The 14,482-nt window shown below is 37.8% G+C and overlaps 1 protein-coding gene across 1 annotated transcript in view; it reads right to left on the reverse strand.

Annotated features, from left to right (window-relative positions):
• sv2ca (synaptic vesicle glycoprotein 2Ca) overlaps positions 1-5,701 on the reverse strand; it is a 51,809-nt gene extending 46,108 nt beyond the window's left edge. The window contains exon 1 of the mRNA XM_067438253.1: positions 5,479-5,701. The gene's annotated coding sequence lies outside the window, so the exon portion shown is untranslated. The remainder of the gene's footprint in view (positions 1-5,478) is intronic.
• Positions 5,702-14,482: the final 8,781 nt, after the last annotated feature.

Genomic DNA, 14,482 nt, shown 5'->3' on the forward strand with positions numbered 1-14,482 from the left:
GGTGTGAGAAAGGAATACAACAAAAATGAAATATTTTACAAAGATATATTTTTAATGATCCAAAACCTACACAATTATACGACTATTATAGTTATTATTGTCTATGCTCTGGTGTATTATATTGCTAATTAATTTCCATTGCTGTAATTTTTGACACATTAAAAAAAGTCACAAAAGAGTAATATGGTATCTGGTGTGTCCCCTGTTGCTTTACTGACAGCTTCCAAAGTCAAAGAACGGACACAAATCTTGACCTTTTAAATTTGTTTACATTTGATTAGTGAGTGACCTAAAAACAGCGGGCAGCTGAAATATTTAGGCTTATTCCAGAATTTAATTGTGGTCTCAGAATTTTGGACAAAACATTTTATAAGCTCCAGCATAATTTAATAAACGCAAATAAAATGTGACCAAATTGTATAATTTAATTGAGCAATTATTTTACATCTTATTTTGTATGTCTTAGTAATCAAAAATCCCTATCATACTGACAGCCATACACATCTGTGAGACTTTACAACAGCTAATGGATCAAGAGAGAGCTTGTTTCACTTTCATTGTGTTTACATGCCGTTGGGAAGCTGAGTGCTCAGGCTGCGGAGTAATCCATTATTGGCCGACTGAATGGATGTGGACCTTGTGTCTGAGAGGTCTGGCAGTCCCGTTGAACTGCATGATTGGCCCTTTGGTGAAGAGACAGCACTTCCCCCAATCTACCTGCGTAATTCTGGGGGGATCTGACCGGACTGCTGCTTAAAAGTGATGGATGGCAACAAGGCATGAATATAATCAGACATAAATCGTTTAAATATGGAGAACACTATTCTGCTTAAATGAAGATCTCAATGAATGCAAGTCTGAAATTATATTGAAAAAGCAGCATTCTTAAACGTTTTACGGATTTAAATGGAAACGGCTTAACCTAAGTGCACAGTTTAGGTACAATCAGTCACAAGTGGACTGAAAATAGGCCCTGCACTCTTGATAGCCTATGTCGAAATGATGAATGGTTTTTCTGTTCTTTATGCGTCCTAAGCAGGTCACGTTCTATATGCAAGAACATCATAGCATATTTGGCAAGCTTGCATGAATAACAATGATATGAAGGGGTGAGCTGTAAAATTGCCTGTCGATATGTTTATTAATATTTCTTTCGTTTTTGTGGTGTGGTATACTGTTTTCATTTCTTTACATGTGCCTATAAGTTATAAGTAGACAACATTGATCATTTGTTTTTATCTAAAAAGACTTATGACTACAATACTCTTAGAATTGATGAATATAAGGAATAAAACAACATAAGAAATACAAAAATTCCCCATTTCAAAAAACAAATAAAATAAAATATTAAAAATGTATCCGTATTTTTTTTCTCCCAGGATTGACTTTGACATGCAGACATGAACTGAAATGCAGACAGGAGAAAAGTAAGGCAGTGTGAATAAGCCAGGTTCAATCTTCTAATGGCTTCGAGAGGTCATAATCACATTATAACAAAAAGCAAATGACCTTGTCTATAAGGACGCTAAGGGCATCTTGTGTTAGGAGATTGCTTCAGATGATATTATGGAGGAGGAGGAAAAGTAGAAAACTGTTGTGGGAGGGTGAATTAGCTGTCTGGAGAAAATATTTTTTGCTGTTATAAATATTTTTATAACTTTGTAAAGGTTATAATAATCAAATTGCTGAGGAAGAAGCACAAATATCACTGTTTCTCTGTTTTGTATTTTGTTGTGAAATGAAGACTTAGAATATTTAGAACACTTTTTTTTTCTAGGGACAAAAATATTTGAAGTAATTTTTTTTTAGTAAAGAAATTCAAAGTTTAATTAAGCCAAACTGGCAGATTTCTAATATGTAAAAATAAAATGTTTAAAATGACATTGAAAATACAACGGATTTATACATTTTAATTGCTCTTAAAGGTGTCCTATGTAACTTTCTGTGCGCTAGATGGCGCCTATTCAAAACAAAGGTGTAGTTTGATGATGCCAAGTTTGAGCTCTAAATCTTGGGACATGTGGTGTTCACCTCACAGCTGGAGGAAAAGAATCGGGATAGGACTCGAGCAGAAATCATGTTCATGAATGTGATTATTAACGTACGAAACAGAGCAGGGGTGAGTGTTGTAGAAGCTGAGCAAGGCCACTGGATTTGACGCAAATGACAGGCGACTTCCCCACACATCCCAGTAACTTGGTTAAAATAGCAATTTTCTTACATTTAACAAAGTACTAAATTGAAGAAAATTTATAACACTTGCCTAGTGGATTTTAGATATTTTACTGACATTTTTTTACATAGTTCACCTTTAATTAAATATTTGAGTAAGCTAATTCATATACATTTTACTTCAAGTTGTGTACATTTTAGTAACATCTAGTAGTGAGGTTGTGAATTGCAAATACCCACCGCTCACCCCTCACCCCGTTTCGAAGCACGTAAAGAGTGGCCAACAAAGGACTAAAAATGTCATTGTCTAAGACAGCAGAGAGTAGCAAGCTCTCTGAGCAGTTTGTCCGTTTAGGGCTACTGTAGAAACATGACGGCGCAAAAGGGTGACTTCATTGTAAGGGGATCCGTGGTGTATGTAGATAGAAATGGCTCATTCTAAGGTAATAAAAATATAACAGTTCATTATGTAGGTCTTTATACACCACTGAAAACATAGGCTAGTTATGTATATTATATTGAGTTTCTGTGGAAACTTGGTAAGCTTTAATTGCTAATTGGAAGCACAATCATTAGCACAGCAAAGCAATTGCTGAATGAGTACAGCGATATAGAATATTTAACTTAAATCTGTTCTCAAACTAAGCTCATGCTCCATTAATCATGGTAACCAGATATCTTCTAAATTAGCGCATACCAAAACACTAAATACTCTTCCACTCAACATCAATAGCCTACTGCACAAAAAACATAACTGTTACTTAATTTTAGCAGTTACTCTCTATTTTGAGTGTCATGGAAAAGCATGCTGGGAAATAGAAATCCCAGTTTCAGTTAAATTTAAGTTTGTCTTAATTAAAAGAAATAAGTTCATGAGCATAAGGGTTTACACTGTATGACATGCTGAAGTAGTTTCTATGCTAATTATGTCATAATTCTCTATTATAATCACAGTCTGTGATGGTTGTAGCCTTTTAAATGATTCTTAAGACATGGGACAAAACATGCTACATGTTTAGTTTTGAAAAAGGCAACATTTCCATATTGAAATTGTTCTTAACACAAATGCAATATTTATTTTTAACTTTATCAAAAGTATGGCATCACATTTCTACCTCTAAAATCACCTGTTTTCAAACCAAATGTGTCATGTAGATCAAGATATATTTACTTAAGAAAAACAAAAACATTAATGTAATATGTACTGCTATTTTTTATGAGTTGGAATATATTTTAATAGAGTTAAAAGAGTTGTACTCATATCTTTCCTACCCCTGTCACAAATTTGATTGGGAAAGTTCTGGAAATTATTACAACACCAGAAAAAGTTGCTGCTGAATATTACATGTATAACGGAATAAAGATATTTTTGTCATCATAGATTTGATTGTGTCTGACTGTGGTGACAACTCAACAGACGCTGTGTCATTTATTTGGAATTCTATCTGAAAGCTAATTTGCACATTAATGTATGGCATGACAGTATATTATATCTGCATTGTTGACACAGTTAAATTATAGCAAGGAAAACACATTTGGATGAAGCAGGCGTCTGCGCTACAGTGTGAGTGAATCCCTCTGAACATGTTTAACAGATTAATCCAATACAATTCCTCTGTGCATAAACGTTCATCTTGAGATTACATTTCATATCTCCAGAATCAGTGATACATCAGGGTATCATATTATGACATATTGACATGCATTGCCATGCACACTAAAGAGAAAAAAGTGGGCTCGAATTATGAGCCTTGTCACTCTCAATCACGACTTGCATGGCTGCATCACTCTGCAGGTAATTTAATAAAGCCTTTTCTCAATGGGCAGAGCAATGGGCCAGCAGAACCTCCCCACCAGCTTTAACACTGCCGATTCTAATCCTAAAATTGGACATGTGTTCCCAGTCATGCAAAATAAATGCAGCAGAGAAAGAAAATCGTATTTGTGAGATGCCAATCTAAAAAAACAATTACCGGATGTTTACACAATGCAATACAAAATAAATGATTTATCTTTGAACTGCTCAGAGCATAAAATGCAGCCTAATGAGGCTTATGCAGCTGAACTTTATGAAAGCAAAGCTAAAAGCACGGTCAACACAGCATCGCTGATGAAGTGCTGTGTGGCCCTTAAGGTACAACCTTGAAACTAATAGTGTTGAATGAGTTTAAAAGTGAGTAAAATTAAAAGCTAGTCTACATTAATAGAAAACACCACAAACGTTAAATCCTTTTTTTCTTCTTCTTTTTTTAAATCTGAAATTCAGCCAGTGGTTATCCATAATTTAAGACAATCTACAGTTTCTCTGGAAAACAATAGTTAGTCTCGAATTTAACACATAATAACCCCTTAAAGGAGCCAATAAAAATGTTGTTATGGACTGATGTTAAGCTATTCTAGAAGATATAAAACTCACTGAAAATTAGCCATTAAATGACACTGCTCAATTAAGTCTCAATTTGGCTCAAAATAAAGATTCAAAATGGATTTAGCTGTAGGCCTATGTAAAAAATAAATAAATAAATAAATAAATAAATAACTTGACAGAAAAAGTTAAAATAGCCTTCAGATTATGGGTTCTCACACTTGCAAGAAATAAACTTAATAAGTAAATAAATACATTAAAAAATAAACAAACAAATTAGTCATTAATAGCCTACACTTAGATTTCCTATTAAATGGACCTAACATTGGTTTTCATAATGGCCTACCTTTTTATAGCCTACACTACAGGGTAACAGGGTTTCAGGCAAACTTGATTAATGCAGGCAATTCCGTGATGTTGTAGACAGGATTCAAATTATGTTACTTCTTTGGTGCCATAGATTTTTGTAATTTTCATCTCTCAGTATCTCTCTGTCTCTGCAGTGCTATATCGCCGGCGGCGGGAGACGCGCGCGCACTGCGCTCTATTCCAGCCACCGATCAGTCGCTTTAGCTCATGTCAAAACTGACTCTAGAGCAGCGTTAGATCCCATTCCCTCATCACCATCGGACACCCCCCCTCCAATAATTCAATAAATGACTGAAAATCATTTATGAGAAATTAATGTTTCAAATACACCCCTTAAGTAGAGCACTTTAAGTTTGGGTTTCCTGCAAGTCCGAATAAATAATAAACTTTTGTGTCTTGGACAAACTGAGCTGTCCGTCATGCAGATTTCATATCCGCCTTCTATCAACGGTCAAACTACAAACTGCTGATGAGGCGACCGTATAAAATTTGAATTTTTATTTTTTTATTTTGTACAGTAGAGCAAAATGGATTGTTAAGGCGAAGGTATCTACTTAAAAGATTTGACTCACCCTTAGGGAACTGGGCAGATGAGATGTCGATGTTGGTTCTCCATTACGAGACTGCCGCCGATATTAAAAAATAAACATTTATTGATTCTAGACATCCGACAACTAAGCAAGTGCTGACGGTGTTTTGCGCTGCAGCTCTGTCTCTGCAGTAGGTAGGCTACTTCAAGAAAGAGAAAAGACGGTGTGTGTGTGTGTGTGTGAGAGAGAGAGAGAGAGAGAGAGAGAGAGAGAGAGAGAGAGAGAGAGACGTTTGCCTTGCGTTAATAATAATGCTATGCAGAGAGAATCGCCGCGGTGTGACGTAGGTTAGGCTACTACAGGAGTCCATACGTGCTGGATTAATGACGTATTTGTCCAATTGAAAGCCAAAACTAGCATCTTTTTGCCAGATTTAAGAAACTAGCATGATCTCTCTCTCTCTCTCTCTCTCTCTCTCTCTCTCTCTCTCTCTCTCTCTCTCTCTCTCTCTCTCTCTCTCTCTCTCAGCATATATATGAAAATTCACAATATTTAAGCAAAAATTGGGGGGAAATGAATAGCTATGCATGTGAGCTTAGTTTTATTATTATTATTGCTCATTTAATCCATGTTTTACATTCACTAAACATGACTTGAATAACTTGAAATGTTGATGGTGACTCATGTAACCCTGGGAACGAGCATTTCACTGACACTTATGGGGAAAACTCAGTTTTCTCTGAATCCTGATTGGTTCACGTTTGTGCACCTACACAGACTAATGGCATTTCAGCTTGCCAAAAAGGGCGGGGTTGACTGCCTGTATTATGCAGAAATGCCATATCCGGTTGTTAAGGCTGATGTCACGCAGCAGCGCTTCCGGGTCCAAACGCTCTATCTTATACCACAAGAAAAACTACAAACGGTGCTAATATACACACACAATGTGGTGTGATACTACAAAAAAAAAAGCTATAATCATAACCTTTTTCTCCATACCAAAATTCCAGATGGCCAGACAGTGATTCATCTTTTTTAAATCGTTAAAATATTAATGTATGTGACGCTTCGAGCACAGAGACTGTTGTGTAGACTGTAAGTATTTAAAATGTTAAACTTTTTTAAACGTTTGATGTTTAATATGAATAAATCGCGCTCATAAACGGGCGTCAATGGCATTCTCTAGTGAAACGAGTTGAGGCTTGGACCCAGATACGGCGTTCGTTACGTCACGACTTAACAAGCGGATTGTCAGAATCTTTTCAATGAGAAGCGGCTAGCATGACTCACTGCGCAGCATAGTATTGCAATGCTCGTTTTGGGCAGGGAACCAGGCTTACGTGAGTAACCATAAAAGTTTCCTTTCGATTATGGTTCACTCTTATTAGTTCAGTTCGCTGATGCTTGGAACTTAATCCAATAGCGGTGTGCTACAAGCGCAAAACGGAAGCCACTGATTAAAGTGGATGGCGAGGACCAGCTAGCCACTGCACAGATATCGGCGATAGAAATTCTGCAGGACCACGCTATAAAGAGGAGGCCATACCTCTAGTGGAGTGGGCCCTAACAACTACTTGTTCGGACTTGTAAGCCAGGGTTGTTGCTTCCACAATAAATCTGGAAATCCTTTGCCCTTTAGTGTGGCCTCCGAAGCGGAAAAACAGCTGCTCTGATTGGCGAAATCGGCACAGTATACTCTAACGCTGCGTTCACACCAAACGCGAATTGAGCGTCAAAATCGCATCTACCGCGTCTAGTTTGACGCATAAACATTTTGAATGAGAGTAAAACATCACTCTGCCTCTTTTCATTTTCAAAAAATATATATATTAAGCATTATCAGCCACACATGTGGTTCAGCCAAAGCACTACCTGGATTATCTTCACTGCATGTATATTTAAATAAAATATAAAGTTATGAAACCACTTTGCCCTCCGTCAAAATGATTTGGTAAGCAACAATAGATTAATTGGACCAAAGATCGCCCATTAGATGGACACAAGACGAATTATTTGTCATTTTTAACCTACAGAGACATCCGAGCCAGTGGCAAATGCCAGAAGGACTGGTTGAGGAAAGGTTGCTTTCACCGGGGTTAACGAGCGCTGAGCGCCCGGTGATCACCTGGATCTCACAACTCCAAAACCGCAAGAGTGCTTTTTTTAAATAGGCACTGTCTTTATAAGTAAACCACATATTTTAGCTTTAAACAACTACATTTTCAACTGAAAAGCATTAAAACTACATTTAGTGACAAAATAACAGTATTTTTTAATTCAGGGTTTCTCATGACATCACTTTAACACCAGACAGCAGCAAGCAGGCTCCTCATTGGTTAACGCAGCGCAAATTGACGCCAAAGTAAAAAAAAAATCAACTCGGGCACAGGCGCGAATTCGCTTCAAACGCATGAATGCACAAAAAGCACCACCAGCGCGTAAAGCGCGTATTGCGCAAGACGCTCAATTTGCTTCAAATTCGTGATATTCGCGCGAACTGGACGCGCGAATGAGGCGGAATCACGTCCATCAAGCTGCGCGAAACATGTATATTGCGCCGCAGAACCTCCAGACGCGTGTCAACTTGCCTTTCCATTGACTTAACTTGGAAATCATTTGCTCCAGACGCTCCAGACGCTCTATTCGCGTTCAGTGTAAACGTACCTTAAGGCAGAGGTCTTTAATTCTGCTCCTGGGGACCCACTGTCATGCAGAGTTTAGCTCCAACACTAATTAAAGGCAGTTGCATGAAGCTAATCAAGCTCTTCAGGATCACTTGTTGAAAATACACAGGCAGGTGTGCTGAAGCAGTCAGGAAATATACTTTGCAGGACAGTGGGTCCCCAGGAGTAGGGTTGAAGACCTCTGCTCTAATGGCTCTGACGAGTGGATAAGGTGCCTACTCGTTCTCTGCAAGCGGAAGAGCTGACAGGGCTATCATCTGTGTTATGAACGTCAAGTGGAGCAGGCCAAGAAGAATGACTGAGGAAGCTACCTAGAAGCTTCTGAAACCTTTGAAAGGGGGGGAAGAGACTCTGCTTTGAACAAGGCTCCTGATTTTCAAGGCACGCGGGGAGCTGGCATCTGTGGGCGCATTGGGTTATAAGCAACCAATTATTGAGGTAGTTAAGTATACAGATTCCCGTCTGTTTCAGAGGGAAGAGAGCAGCTTTTACACATTTTTTAAAAGTGAAGGGGGTGAAATTCGGTTATGAGGACATGAGAACTGTCATCTGAGACCGAAGTGTAAATCCCGCCCATGAAGAGGGGCAGTCAGCGAGCAAATTGGAGAGAGTCACCTCGTTCTGCCATCCCCAAAATCCAGCTTGACACTCTGGGGATGGCTTGCCATCCCCGGAGTTGAAAGGCAAATGGTTGAAGTATTACAGGCTGTGTCTCGTGCTGAAGCTAGAGAACGCTAGCTGTTACAGCATTGAGAAGAGGAGGAATGCTGTTATATGTAAAAATGTAGTTTGGTTCGCTATAACAGCGAGAAGGGGTTTGTGTGGGCAAACTGGTTGGGTGGGCCCAGAACCAGCATTAATCACACCGTTTCCAGCGCCCTGAACTGAAGAGGGGACTGGAAGATGGGCACTTTTTTGTTGGTGGTCCAGCCTCGGCGAGACTTAACCCTTTAATCCTCCGCCCTGAGGCATCAGGACTGCTTCAGCAGCACGGGGTCCAGCTCTAGCTTGGGATGAGGCCCTTGATGCTTCAGAAATAGGTAGCATTTGGCCGGGTGGAGGAGTGCATTGACTTCAGGCTCCACTTTCTTCTGTGGAGGAGCTGGCTCATTTTGGCAAGAAGTGACGGATAGCCTGCGATGACTTTTTTGGACGATATAGGGCTCTGCAATGGGGAGACAGGCGAGTCTAGAAGAGCTCTTCTGGGGCCAACCAGTCCAAGCCGAGCTCTTCTACAGCTCTTCTGTGAGGACTTGCATAAGCTCTGAGTCCATACGAGGCAGCACGTCATCAGTCTGTTAAGGTGTTAAGAGTTCGCCCACTCTTCACACCCGAGGCAGGCAGAAACATCAAGTCTAATTTGTTGTCAGACCTGCCAAACGAGACCATGCCACTCGTGCCATATAAGGGGCACTGAACCTCTCGGCTGAAGAGTATAAGGGACTTGCTGATGCACTGTGAGCTTTGAGTCCAACTTGGAATAATACGTCCGTTGTGGGCAGCTGGAGTCTTAAGCCCTATTCGGACGGTAATTGTTTCTCCCGTGAACGTCCGTAAAAATACATTTGCATGCCACCTCAGTGATTAAACTTGTGCATTCGGATGGTGATTTATTCACAGTGGAGGAGTGAGTTTTGTTGTGCTGAGCAGCGAACACTGCTCACGGGGTCAGTCGAATTGTATTGATTGTCTGCTGTAAAAATGTCATATGCTTGGAATAATAAGAATGAAATCATATTTAATTTAATAATAGGGAATTATTATTAAATTATTTAAATCTCCTGTTTAAAAACGGGAACATGTCATTTAAAAAATGTGGAAATAAGCTTAAATAAGTTAATACAATGCTGCAAATAAAACCTAGGCTATATAATGTTGATTACTGCCATAATAACGGCTCATATTTCAAATGTTTATGTGTTTTTCTTCTCTTCTGCTTCTAAAGTATTAAGATGTTGATGGGAAGTTGATGTTAATTTGAACATTTACAAATACAAAGTTGTAACTGTTAATATTATTTAATGGACTTGAGCTAACATGAACTCTAATGTATTTTTATGAACTAGTGTTAACAAAGATTAATGTATTGCTCATTGTTAGCTTTAACCAATGTTAAATGGAATTATTGCAAAGTGTTACCCATATGTTATTTATTAATCAGTTATTAATCCTCAATTTTATTTTACATGATTGAATCATGGTCAAAATCGTATGTGTAAAATACATTGACTGTGCCTGCTGTGACAAACACTTGTAAACATTTATCGTCTCAGGCTTTTTCATAAGACACCCTTGTACTTTAGTACTTCCTGGAAGAATAAAAATGTGAATTTGAGATTCTGTATGCACTCTGATTGACAGTGTAAATCAATCTGACAGCATGGGATGAAAACCGTCTTAGACAAATTTGGTCACATTATTATAAGCTATAGTTAGAGCTTTGTTTCACCAATTACATTAGCTTTTCAAACGGAGGGCTATTTGTTCACAAGACATATATGTGCATGATTAGAACTATAATTTATGACATGTGAGTGCGTTTGATGAATTTTACTTTTTGTGTGTGAGGCCTATTTATACTACTAAACCAATGACTCAATGTCCTCAGATTTCTTATTTTGTGTGACCTTATGCTTCTGTTTCTCATTTATGCCTGAGTCAAAGAGGATGATACACTCATTTATAGCACGAATGAGTGAAAGCCAAGGAGCACTTAACTTAATGAGCCACTGCGCATTTTGGAGGTCCTACATTAGATCAGTGTGTCCTCAGTTGTGACATCAGTGATATTTCAGCCTGCTAAATCCTTAAGAGTCCCAAAAATGAAGTAAAAACTAAGAAATACAGCTTGACATAAAATTATTTACATAGAGACAATCACATATCTATTTCATGTCACATATGAAACAGGAACATATTCATGACTTCTTGCATGTGAGTCAGCATACGGCAACGAATCCTCTCGAAATCTAAAAATCTGCTCTTCATTATGTCAGTGTTTTTATTGGCTTTTCCAAAGAATAGTAAAATACATTCAGATAATACAGTTTTCATATATATATTTTCAATAAAAGGTTTCGGATCTTTCTATTTAGTCTCACTGCTTAAGAATTAAAGGAGCTTGACCATAAAAGACTCATTATAGCAATAATACAAACTAAGCTAGGCTGTCATAATGGCATGCAGTATTCATTAGATTGGCCTCTCCATCTTACAAATTGAAGTATAACCATCTTAGCTAAAACTTAAAATAGATCAGCTTGCAAGAATGCGTCATCTATATACCAGATCATACGCTTCATCGTATAGCTAATGAATACAAATAAATTGCTGACTAAGAATCCATTTTACATATGCTTCATACAAGAAATCGTCCTTAAATTTGAGACAGAAACTTTGACTTAAATCCTATAATTCACAACCTGCCTGTCTTGCAATACTTCAAAAGCATTTTACATTTTCTGTTGCTGCAGTGCTTCAGAGAGAGTAGAGCAGCTTTATGACAGCTGTTGCAGCCTATGAAGGATTCCCTGAATAATAATGGGGGAGTTATGCATATGCTCTGCATATCTGATCACATGTTTCAAATATCCAAACTGTTCAAAGTGCAAACATGCCTGCTATAACATGTATTATGTGTACAGCTTAGCTGTATAACAAATGTTGGGTCCCCATGAAGAAAAAAGTTTATAAATCATACATAATGATGTTTTTTGAAAATGTAAAAATGCAGAACATTTTCTGTTTAGGGTCAGGAGATAGAATATACACTCACCTAAAGGATTATTAGGAACACCTGTTCAATTTCTCATTAATGCAATTATCTAATCAACTAATTACATGGCAGATGATTCAATGCCTTTAGGGGTGTGGTCCTGGTCAAGACAATCTCCTGAACTCCAAACTGAATGTCCGAATGGGAAAGAAAGATGATTTAAGCAATTTTGAGCGTGGCATGGTAGTTGGTGCCAAACAGGCTGGTCTGAGTATTTCACAATATCCTCAGTTACTGGGATTTTTACGCACAACCATTTCTAGGGTTTACAAAGAATGGTGTGAAAAGGAAAAGCATCCAGTATGCGGCAGTCCTGTGGGCGAAAATGCCTTGTTGATTCTAGAGGTCAGAGGAGAATGAGCCGACTGATTCAAGATGATAGAAGAGCAACTTTGACTGAAATAACCACTCTTTACAACCGAGGTATGCAGCAAAACATTTGTGAAGCCACAACATGCACAACATTGAAGCAGATGGGCTACAACAGCAGAAGACCCCACCGGGTACCACTCATCTCCACTAAAAATAGGAAAAAGAGGCTAAAATTTGCACGAGCTCACCAAAATTGGACAGTTGAAGACTGTAAAAATGTTGCCGGGTCTGATGAGTCTCGATTTCTGTTGAGACATTCAGATGGTAGAGTCAGAATTTGGCATACAGAATGAGAACATGGATCCATCATGCCTTGTTACCACTGTGCAGGTGGTGGTGGTGGTGTAATGGTGAGCATCCCACAAATCTCCATCAACTGCAATATGCTATACAATCAATATGGTGGGATGCTTTCAGCACCTTGTTGAATCAATGCTATGTAGAATTAAGGCAGTTCTGAAGGTGAAAGGGGGTCAAACACAGTAGTGGTATGGTGTTCCTAATAATCCTTTAGGTGAGTGTATAGTTTGTACAGTATAACAATCACTAAGTCTCATGGAAACGCAACGTGTGTAAATGCATCCCAATTAGATAATTCACTTAAATTGTCATAAAAAATATATATTGAGACATAGGCGTTTGCCAATATATTTAAATGTCAAATGCAATGAATCCTTTTATTTTAAAGTGTCTAAAAGATGTGTCAAAAACAATGGAACTACGCTTATGACATGACTCATGACTTATGATAATGATATTAATTTTAGCTATATGCTTGATTCATTTTATGCTCATTCACACTGTAAAAAATGATATGTTCAAAAAGTTATGATAACATATGTTTTTACATTGTTTTAACTCATTAAAATAAGTTAAGAAATGTTCAACTTGTTTTTATTAGTTATACAAGATGCAACTCATTTTTTAAAGTCAGTTTAACATAATTTCAGTTGAAATAACTTAAACATCCAAGTCGATTGTACTGCAAAAGTTCAAAATTTGCCTTTTTTTTTTTTTTAACAGTGCATGCAGTGAAAAGTATCAGTCCATCTAAGAGCAAACTCTGCCTGGAAAGATAATAGACTTACAGAAAATAATCCTTCTTACAACACAATTACATGATCTTGAGAACCAATATGTCTTTGAAACTGCTAACAGGAAAAGTTTTTTGCTACCGGATTAACCTCCTAACTAAACTCCATTTATGACTTCTGTCCTTTGCCTATACAGTTTCTGCATCCTGAAGCCTGCAAATACCTCTACAGAAACACCAGGGGAGAAAGTTCACTTAATGGCTCGAGACTATTGTCCTGGAACAAAATGAACAGAGTTGTGAGTAAAGATTGTGGGCTGACTTTCAAGTGAGGGCAAACACACACATGGTTGTGCTTTTCAGACTGAGATTCAGAAGCTGTATTTGAAATCATGCTGAGCATTTTATCAAGGTGCTGCAATAGAAAGCCAAACTCTAAATAGACCACGTCTCTGTTATTCCAATAGGCTAATCCACTGGGGTTGGTGCCAATGATAGCCATCAAACAAAAGCACTAGTTCATTTCAATTCTTAATGCAAATGTCAGAACTGAGAGGATTTTTATTCTTTAAAGGATCAGCTCTAATTAGGGTATATCAAATATTGTGTTTTTGTGTAATAGTGTACTACGTCTAAATGTAGCCTAGTGCTTTCATTCATGAATGTCAGTGTCTGATTCATATCTGGGACATATGCTTCAGTTATCGTTATGTATTATACACGAGCGATCAAGTTTGCCTTTTTCTGACTTCCTTTTTTTGTATTAATTGTTAAGTTGATCACTAAATTAGATGGGTCCAAAACAGTCTTGAGATCACATTTTAAATGGGGTCCAGTCTATTTGAACCTGGAAATATTTCGAAAGTTAATGGATTAAAATAAAATTGTTAAGTTGAAATAAATACATTATGAAGAAATTAAACAAGGTTAATAATTAAGTAACGTTAAGTGATTTTGACTGCGTTTGGGCTGTTTTTATGCCTTCCATAGTTTTCGTTGTGACTATGGGGTACATGTCAACAGAGCGAGCGATACAAAAGAGAGGATTAACATTAACAACCGACGCTTCCCATAGACAGTAAAAGACGCTTCCGCGTATCTGTTACCACGGAAACATTCTACCCTATCACAATAGCCTAGGTAGACGTGCCAAATTTTTAACCAATCGAATAGACTTTTACT

This window comes from Pseudorasbora parva, chromosome 3, assembly GCF_024679245.1.
Source record: "Pseudorasbora parva isolate DD20220531a chromosome 3, ASM2467924v1, whole genome shotgun sequence".
Taxonomy (NCBI): Eukaryota; Metazoa; Chordata; class Actinopteri; order Cypriniformes; family Gobionidae; genus Pseudorasbora; species Pseudorasbora parva.